General features: G+C 44.3%; 1 protein-coding gene across 2 annotated transcripts in view; it reads right to left on the reverse strand.

The window, feature by feature from the left end:
- The window catches only part of jade2 (jade family PHD finger 2), a 120555-nt gene extending 112988 nt beyond the window's left edge, over positions 1-7567 (reverse strand). The window contains 1 exon segment of one of the 2 annotated variants that reach the window (NM_001374818.1): positions 5188-7567. The gene's annotated coding sequence lies outside the window, so the exon portion shown is untranslated. 2 annotated transcript variants of the gene reach the window in all.
- Between the last annotated feature and the right edge of the window lie 2138 nt (positions 7568-9705).

Raw genomic sequence — 9705 nt, forward strand, 5'->3', positions numbered from 1 at the left:
AAAAAAAATATATTGAAACTTCCTCAGTGACCCATCCAGCTTGCAAAGCATGACCAACCAATTGTGATACTTCATGCATGTATTTAGAGAAAAGGATCCGAAAAAAGTTATATATACACACACTATGGTCTGATAGCAAAGCAAACATAATTTATTCTTTTGCTGTACAGAAATGTTAACAGAACAAACCAGGATCATAAGAATGAAGAACAGATAGATTGCATTCAAAGAAACAAGAGAATGAATGGAGGTCCCTGTTCCACAGAGCTAACAATCTAAGTGGACAGGGTAACTTACAGACACAAAAGATCACTGAATTTTAAGTGCCAGGTGTTATGAGAGTTCTCCAAGTAGTCTTTGAGTTTATTTTTGAAGAGAAAGATTTTCTTTGAATTCAGGGATGGCATTCCAAATATAAGGAGCAGCAAGGGAGAAAGTTTTAAGGTGGGGGAGCAGGGAAGTTTGCCAGAAATACGTTAAGACACAAGAGAAGAGATGTAGTAAGGTGCAGAGAAATAAATAGATTTGAAGGTTATGTGGACTTTATAAGTTCTTTGCTTTATGGCAAGCCAAGAGAAAGTTTAAGGAGTGGAGGGGACTGTTCTCTCTTGGATGAGAGGAGAAAGAGAATTCTTGCAGCACAATGAAATAGACTGTAGTGGGGAGAGACAGGAGTTTGAGAAGCAGCTTAGTAGCAGTTGCAGTAGTCTAGACGGGATAGCATAAGAGCATGCTTGAGCGTCTTAACTGTTGCTTGTAAAAGAAAGGGATGGTTTTGGTAATATTTTGTCAACTATGCATACAATATGCAGAAGCAGCAAATAAATTAACAGTGGCATACCATGGCTTTGGGGGCTCCCCTGATGTTGCCTGTGAGAGTCCATGGACCAACAACACCCCACCCCTGCATTAATGGCTACCATGGGTGAGTAGTGCAGGTAGTGGTAAGAATGCAGGTACAGGATGATGGGTGAGTGCAGTTGGGGGGGTGGGGTGTCACAGGATCTGAGTAGTGTATTTATTCAACATCCATCCCTGAATGTAGTCAGCAATAACAAGAAATAGTACGTTTGAAAAACTATGCGGCACCTGAATATGCAAACAAGCTATTTTCGGTTTGAAAGGAAGGGTCACATTTAAACTAATATTTACTATAATATAGACCAGTTATGGACAACATTTGGTATTTCAGAAACCTTGCATAAGACCCCTGGGCAACTCAAAAAGGCCACACACTAAACCAGAATAACCAATTCTTATCAACTTGTCTTCATTTTTTTGTATGGTGTTTACCTATCAGCCTTCCCTTTCCACTTGTTTCCAGCCTAAAACTGGAAATAGTATTCATTATTAACATTTATTTATAAAGCGCCAACATATTCTGCAGTGCTGTACAATAAGTTTTGGTTGTTGTTGTTGGAAATACTGCTGTGATATTTTAATTCTTTAATTTAAGTATATCTGGGAACATGTATGTGGTTGTAGTATCCAGAAAGCTTTAAAGTGATACTGACCCTAAAAAATATGAATGTTGATAAAAAAGTTGCCTATAGGTCATGTGGATTGTTTTTCGGTGATAGGACTGCTTCTGTAAGTAATTGTTACTTGAAGTTCCTAAACCTGACTGTTTTTCCAACCTGACTGTCCCTTCTCAACCTGTCAGTTATAGCTTTTAATGCTAACAGACTACTGCTGCACAAATATGGCAGCCCCCTAATAGAGGAACATAGGGGATCAGATAGGTAATGAAAAAGCACTAGGCAAATACTTTTATGGCAAGATTATTAAGGCTCCATATGAGGTTTTGTGCCTTCTTATGGATAAACTAGCAGTTAGGCAGGTTTCATATAGACAAAAAGGTTAAACTCAATAATGTGTGTCTCTTTTCAATATAAATGACTGTGTTACGAATGGATTGGCACACTGTACTGAGCTGACCTCCTGGTTGATGGCCTGTACAGATTGGATAATAGCCCTATACATAAACCAAGTCAGGTCACTGGCTCTGTTTCATTCTTGCATGAGTCCCCTTTATATAAAAAGCCTGAAGCCAGGTCCAGGATATTACATAAGGAAATGTGCTATCTACTTCATGCATGACTGCCTAACAGTGGAGATGACTGCTGTTTAGCCTATGTGTATGCAGGAATGATGCACTCTTGTAACACAGCACAAGCATTTCATAATGGCCCTGAAAGGAAGCCTGCTGCTGCTATTAGGAAACCTCAAAGTTGCTATCAGCACATGGCAGACTGCTCCTCCCCAGAACATTCACATCATTCATTGCAGATATAACTTAAAAATGTCCATACATTGTAAATGACCATGTAACCTTTTACTTCTACAATTTAGAAAAGGCTTTACACAAGTGATCCCCAACCAGTGGCTCAGGGGCAACATGTTGCTCACCAACCTTTTTGATATTGCTCTCAGTGCCCCCAAACCAGGGAGTTATTTTTGAATTCCTGACTTGGGGGCAAGTTTTGGTTGAGTAAAAACAAGATTTACTACCAAATAAAGCCCCTGTAAGCTGATAGTGTGCATAGAGGCTGCCTAATAGCCAATCGTAGCCCTTATTTGGCACCTCCATGAACTTTTATGGTGCTTGTGTTGCTCTCCAAGCCTTTTTACATTTGACTGTGGCTCACGAGTAAGAAAGGTTGGGGACCCCTGCTTTACACTGTATAACTGCTAAACAGACCTACAGTAGATTGCAGGACCAACTGCAAAGTTGCTAGGAATGGCACATTCTCCATAATATAGTAAAAGTTAAAGTGATGGTTCACCATCAAGTTAACAGTAATTTTGTTTTCTTGAAAATAAGAGGGAAATGTCTGCAATCTCTAAACCACCCAATGCAATAGGCCATAGAATTCCTGGAATTATCTTTGGATTCAGTTCAAGAAGTTTAGGAGAGACTGATAAATTGGCTTGTCAAGTAATCAAGATCTTTATTTCAGCAAGTCATGTAGGTGACTGGCATACTTCATATAAGGGACAACAAGGTCTGATGCCTCTCCCAACTAGGGCCGGAACTAGGGGTAGGCAGAAGATGACCTGACAATGGGGGGTGCTAGGTACAAACCTTTGCTAATGCTTACCCATAGTCCAGACCCTTCCCCCCCAACCTTTATCATCTGTATGTGCATGCATTCACTCTTGGCTTTGTACACGCAGGGGGGGCCAGGTGGCTGTTCAGGTTGGCTAGGGCATCTGGCTGGCTTGCCACTGCCAAACTTTGTCTGCTAACCTACCATAGGCAGACTATAAACTGTATTCTTTATACCTATATTTTTAAGATTTCTATTAATAATATTGGCATCAAACCTTATTTTTTTCCAGTCAGGTTGGAACCCTTATAGCATGGCTGCCAAACAGGGAACCCATATGCCAAATTCAGTACTAGCCCCGAAGCAAGCTAAAGTTTCCATAACAATCTATATATGACAAAATGATTTCCATACTCTGGAATGATAATGATGTGTAGAATTATAACCACCCACTACACGAAACATGTGGACAGCTGTGTTTTACAGCATAACTAAGGGGGCTTAACACCAAGGATGTCAACCCTGCATCCCTAGCTGCTGTTGATCCATGAGTTCCTTCCAGTCTTTGGTTGTTTGTGAACAGAGGAAGAGATAGTTCAGCAGCAGCTGCAGGGTGGGCATCACTGCATCACATCATTTGTACATATAACCACTGATAATGCTGCACAAATAAAACAACTCAGATACACCAGCATGTAGCAAATGTTTTACAGAGATGGGGAAAACGCGCACTACAGCCTCACCAATCAGCACCAGCGTCTAAAAATAATGAAAACCGCTTGGCAGGCCTGCTCCCAGCATCTGACTAACAGTGCGTTAGAGACGGGGATGAGAGAGGGGAGGGCTGGGTACGGCTGTGCTGAGCGGTGAAGGGCAGAGGGAAGCACGCAATAAGGAGAAGGAGGAGGAGGTGACTTCATTTTATTTCGTGTGTGTGTGTGTGGCAGAGGGAGTGAGAAATGTTTATACAGCGAGCTGACAAGAATCATCTAAAGAGGAGCAGAGACGCCCCCAGAGGCGTCGGAAGGGAACCGTGTGAGTTTCAGAAGGTAAACAACAGCCACGCCCCCTACAGCTCCCTCCGCCAACGTGCAGCGCCGAGCCCTCCGCACAGTTCCACTGCCTCCTCACACACTGACAGTAGCGCCGAGCCCTCCGCACAGTTCCACTGCCCGCCTCACACACTGACAGTAGCGCCGAGCCCTCCGCACAGTTCCACTGCCCGCCTCACACACTGCCATCCTCCTTCTACAGACAGCAGCGCCGACCCCTCCGTACCTTTCCACTCCCGCCTCCTTACACACTGACAGTAGCGCCGAGCCCTCCGTACCGTTGCACTGCCCTCCTCACACACTGACAGTAGCACATCCTCTATGACAGAGAAGCCCAGTCCCAGCACCTTTGCACAGTGGCGCACACTAAGCCGAGTGCTCTATGGCAGAAGGGACAGGGACAGGCATTTCCTAGTTCCTAGCAAGGCACATGTGAAAGGTAATGGAGGACATGCCCTGAGAGCATCCTCCATGAAACTAGAGCCCTATATAAAGCGGGCCAACTTCACGCAGAACCCCAGCAGCAGCTGCACTCCAAGTCTCACAGCAGCCCTGGTACAGGCAAGGAGGCGTGTGGGGGCCATGAGTGTGGCAGCATGAGTTGGGAAGGCTCCATTTCCCTGGCGTGCCAATGCAACTCATCCCAGCAAGGTGTCTCCAAACTGTGCCGCAGTCATTAATAAGAGGCGTTTGCTCGTTTTCTTTCATGATAATAACAAGCCTCATTATCCCCCCGCCCCAGGCAGGAAGAAGAGAATCGAGGCTAAACTTGCCCCTTGAAGGGGTTAAAAGTTGTTGTTTGTAATTCTGCCCGCCCCCCTAACTCTGAACATGACTGCCCCAACATGCGCAATGCCTAATAGTGATGCACATTGGCCCCTTCCTCCTCCTGTACTGGTGCGAATGGAGCACAAACCTTCCAGCTCCCACTGGCAACTCCCTTTGCACATTTTAGAAATACACTTATATATAGATACATGTGTGTGTGTCAGCCCTCCTCCTCCCACTGCCAAAAGCAAATTGACAGCAAAGCCAAACGCGCACCCCGCCAGCCCTTCAGATGGTTACGCATCTGCGCTTGTTACCTTGCTCTGCTTGGGGGTCTCCTCACTGGTGAGATTAGCTCAGGTTAAAATAGGGGAGGATCCAACGGGGGTGGGGGGAAGAGAAAAAACCCAGAAAAGAGCATGAGCCTCCCAGAGAAAGTGCGCGGTGTATCATTGCAGAGTGTATCCAGAGCCGCTCTCCCCAGCCTTCTCCCTCTAGGAGTGGGTACAAAGTAACTCCATGGCTGTCATGCACAAATAAAAGCTCCCCCGGTGAGATGGACGTTCCTCACTCCCGTATCAGATGGCCGCTGTGTCTCTCACACACACTTCCTCGCTGGGCTGCTGCACAGGATCCCCGTAGCCATCCCCAGATGCGTGTGTGTGTTGATATGAATGCTCGCAGCCCTGTTAGGCTCCTCGTAAAGGGGGTGGGTGCTGCGAGGCTTTACTTTCCGCTCAGTCCTATGGCAGTGTCATGCTGGAAGGGCTTTGGGTGCCTGTAGGAGCAGGTAGGGGAGGGGGTGCTGCCTGGGTCCCTCTCTGATTGGGGGTTCGAGCTGACAATCCTTCATGTGTTTGTGACAGGATAGAGTTAAATTACGTTTTTGAGAAAAAAAAAAAAAAAAAGCTGCAGTATCGGATTGCGCTACAAGTCAGATCAGGTTGGTTTCGCAATGATTCTCCCTCCCCAGCAAAACACTTTTTTCTTCCAATTCCCCCCTCCCCTTTTTCTTTTTCACCCCTTCTCCTCCAAAGTACGGCTTCACTCCCCCTTCCTAGCCCACTTTCTTATCCCCCAGCACAGCACTCCTCCCCTGCTTTGCCTTCACTTTATCCCAGTTGTGCTCATTAGTTGCACTTGCACCCCCTTGCCCGGCCCCCCCTGTGCTGCCCCTTCGCTAACTCTTCTTTCCGCGGAGCCCTCTCCAGGCACAGGCGTTGGGCACCACCAGCGAGCAACCTTACAGGAAAAAAGCTTTTGGCGCCATGTTAATGACGTACTTCAAATTTGCCATTTCTCCTGCGTCAAAAGAGGTTTCTGAAAACAGGAGGTTGATTTGGGGTTGGGATACGAAGGGGAGGGGGGTCCGAGGGAGGAGAGAAAGAGGCAGAGGAGGGACTGGGGGCTGGACACCCCCTTGCAAGTGCGAGAGAAGTCAGAGGCGGCGGGGTGGGTTGGAGATTCGAGAGTTTTATTGGGATAGGTGAAAGGAGAACGGAAGGAAAACTCTGAATTTCTATCCCCTAACGCCCCAGCTCCTGCGCTATAAAACAGTATATAGCATGGCCGCCCAGAGAGGGGTGCGACTAAGCGCTATAGAAATATATAAGGTCGCTAGCGCTTGTGACGATGCCCGGAGGCGGAAAGATCTGTAGTCACGTTCAGGGGACAGCCCTTAATTCGACAAGTGACAGCCTTTAGCGCTCCAACTAATGTATAAATGTCCCGCCGCTGAGGTGGGAGTTATTGTTCCTGCACGGAATAAAGCGACGTGCGAAAAGGTTGTCATTCATTTACTGAGTTGGTGAATTTGGCGCAATTATTTATGAGCAGTACACTTTATGCTTAGAGGGGATTAATGTGGGTATTGCGGATAGACCCGAATGTAAGGAGCCGGTGCTTTATAATAAGCTGCACTTAGGGCACCGGGAAACTTTCTCTGCTTATTGCTCATAATGTGGCGCTGATCAGCCAGCGCTCGAATAGTTACGTGACATCTGCAGGTGTTTCCTCTGCCCCCTCCCCCGGGAGAGCCGCTCACTGAGGGACTAGTAGGAAGGAGCTGCTGGCGGGGCGATATGTGCCGCGGGGAGGGGAATAACAGCAAACGCTCAGGCGGCTCCACCTTTACATTGGTTTGTTCTTGGGGCACTTGTTTCTTCGTTTCATATATACTTAATTTTCCGCTTATAAATGGCTCTGTGAAAACAACCTCCGTTTCCCGCTTTGTCGCCTACCCCTTACGTGTTGGTATATCCCTCAAGCGATCAGCTCTGGATGCTGCCTCCAGCGTAATGTAATGTAGGCATAACCTGGCAAAGCTGGGAAACCTCGCATACAAAATATCCTTTTTAACTGGAGCCATTTGGTCGGGAACTTCGTGTTCAACATAATGTTATAAACCGAATCTTTTTCATAGGCGTCCCCTGCCCTTGTCTGTGTTCATAAAGGCCAATCACATATTTTTGGCATTACTCATATGGTGTTATGCATATATTCTTAGTAAAGCGGCTTCATACTTCTCATTCCTATATAACACATGAACAATTACACAAAAATTCAGCAAAAATATATAGGGATGCACCAAATCCACTATTTGGGATCCGGCAGAACCCCAAATCCTTTGCAAATCAGGCAATGAAGTACCAATGAGAACGCCAATGAGAAGTGGTTAAACATATAAATACATATATATATATATATATGTATTAGGAGGTTTAGTTTACAGTAAACAGTACTTGAGGGGACTACTAAGTATGAGCATACTGTACAGCCCCAGTTTATGTAAAAGACATATGCTATTGTATTAATAAAACTCCATTAAATAAGGTGATGTTATACATTGTTTTAAATATGTAAACAGTAAATATATCTTATACACAAGAGCCGTGATTATCCTGTAAATTATATCCTTATATATGGTGCTTGGTGATGTCATCAGTTGGTGCTTAGTAATGTGATATGTGACTCACTGGAACATGTGTATTATAATAAATAATGTACCCCCTGTTGTAAAATATGAGGATGTTAGAAATTACCTTGGAATTACATGACTTTTATATAGTCATGGATCTCCTAGGGGACTTCATATTTTACAATAGGTGTTACATTGTTCACTATAGAGAGAGTGAGTGGGAGCAGCAGCTCTTAACCTATGGGTCAGGTCCCACAAAAGTGTCCCTGTACAATTTTGTGACTTCATGGTCCTCTTTTAATAGTAATTACAATTCATTGAATAAAAATGTTTAATTCTATAAAAACTTATGTGGTTTTCTTGAGAAAAGGTTTAGATCACATGTCCCATATGTAATACAAGGCACTATGTTTGCCCAGTAGCAGTAACCCATAGCAACCAATAGGATGTTTGCTTTGAAACAGGTGACCAGTAAATTCTACCTGCTGATTGGTTGCTATTGGTTACTGTTCCTGGGCAAACTTAGTGCCTTTTATTACATAACCCCTAAATAATGTTAAAATTGGAGGTGCCAGTTTGTTTCTTTTCAAGGCTTTATTAATCTGTGTTGTTTAGTTGTCCCCAGCTTTATACATACGTGAAAGGTATTCATTTTTTTAGTTTTTTTTTTTTGTTGTGGTTGGTTCTTTAGTGCATCTAAGGTATGCCCCAAATCAAGTATTTTTTTATTTGTCCGAATGCTGAATCCTTTACAAAAGATTCTGTTGAATATCAACACTCTAATCTGCATGCATATTCAGATCTGACAAAAACAATTGAAAAATTGCATCTTCTAGGAACAAAAAAGTATCATGTTTAGCTGTCCAAAGCAGTAAAGTTTTGTGGGTTTTAACTCAGTTTAGCTAAACAGTAGGACTTAGTGTTATCTGAATCCTTCAAAAGAGTGCTGGGAATTTGGGCCAAATCCTGTATTTTGGTTAGGGATGTACCGAATCCATTATTTTTGAATACCAAACCAAATCCAACTCCAAATTTGCATATGGAAATCAGGCTACTTAAGGGTTAAATAGATGCGCATGAAGTGCACTTCAAAATTTTCTTCTTCTGTGTTCATGTAACCAAAAGTCACGTAATTTTAAGGATTCAGGCTTGGTTCGGCCACATGTTTGGATACAGCTGAATCCTGATGAAAAAGGCTGAATCTTTGCCAAATCCCAAATTGAATCCTAGATTTGGTGCATGCTTAGCATAAAGGTGGCCATACATTTGAAGGTCCACCAGTTTGGCGGATTTTTCACAATTATTCCCACTTTGAAGTGGCTAATCCATTTGTTTGGTCCTTGGACCAACTATCAGATCATTATTGCCACCAATGCAATCCTTTGAGGAAAGGACTGCTTCAACTTGCCCATGCAGTCATCGCCCCATCTTGAGAATCAAAACCAGTGGATATCTGGCCAATTGTGAGCCGGATGTTAGTTGGGCAGGCCTGTTGGCTAGCCCTTGACTCTAGCAACTTTCTCAGCAGTGTAGGAACAGGTTTGTTGTCTGTGTTATTAGCCTAAAAGAAAGACCTAAAGACAACGACAGACTTTGTGTCACTGATCTGGCTCTCGTAGCTGGAAAGGCATTTGGCATTCACTTCAATGGCAGGCAGCCCAAGCAGTCATAAGCATTGATTCACTAGTTGAGATATGCCAAAGGCATAGAAGCCACCAGAGCCATGAGCCTCAATAAAGTAGAGCAGGGATCCCCAACCTTTTATACCCGTGAGCCACATTCAAATGGAAAAAGTGTTGGGGAGCAACACAAGCATGAAAAAGGTTCCTGGTGGTGCCAATAAGAGCAATAATTGACAATTTAATAGGCCCCATGTGGACTGGCAGCCTACAGGAGGTTCTGTTTGGCATTATATTGG

This window comes from Xenopus tropicalis, chromosome 3 (assembly GCF_000004195.4).
Source record: "Xenopus tropicalis strain Nigerian chromosome 3, UCB_Xtro_10.0, whole genome shotgun sequence".
NCBI lineage: Eukaryota > Metazoa > Chordata > Amphibia > Anura > Pipidae > Xenopus > Xenopus tropicalis.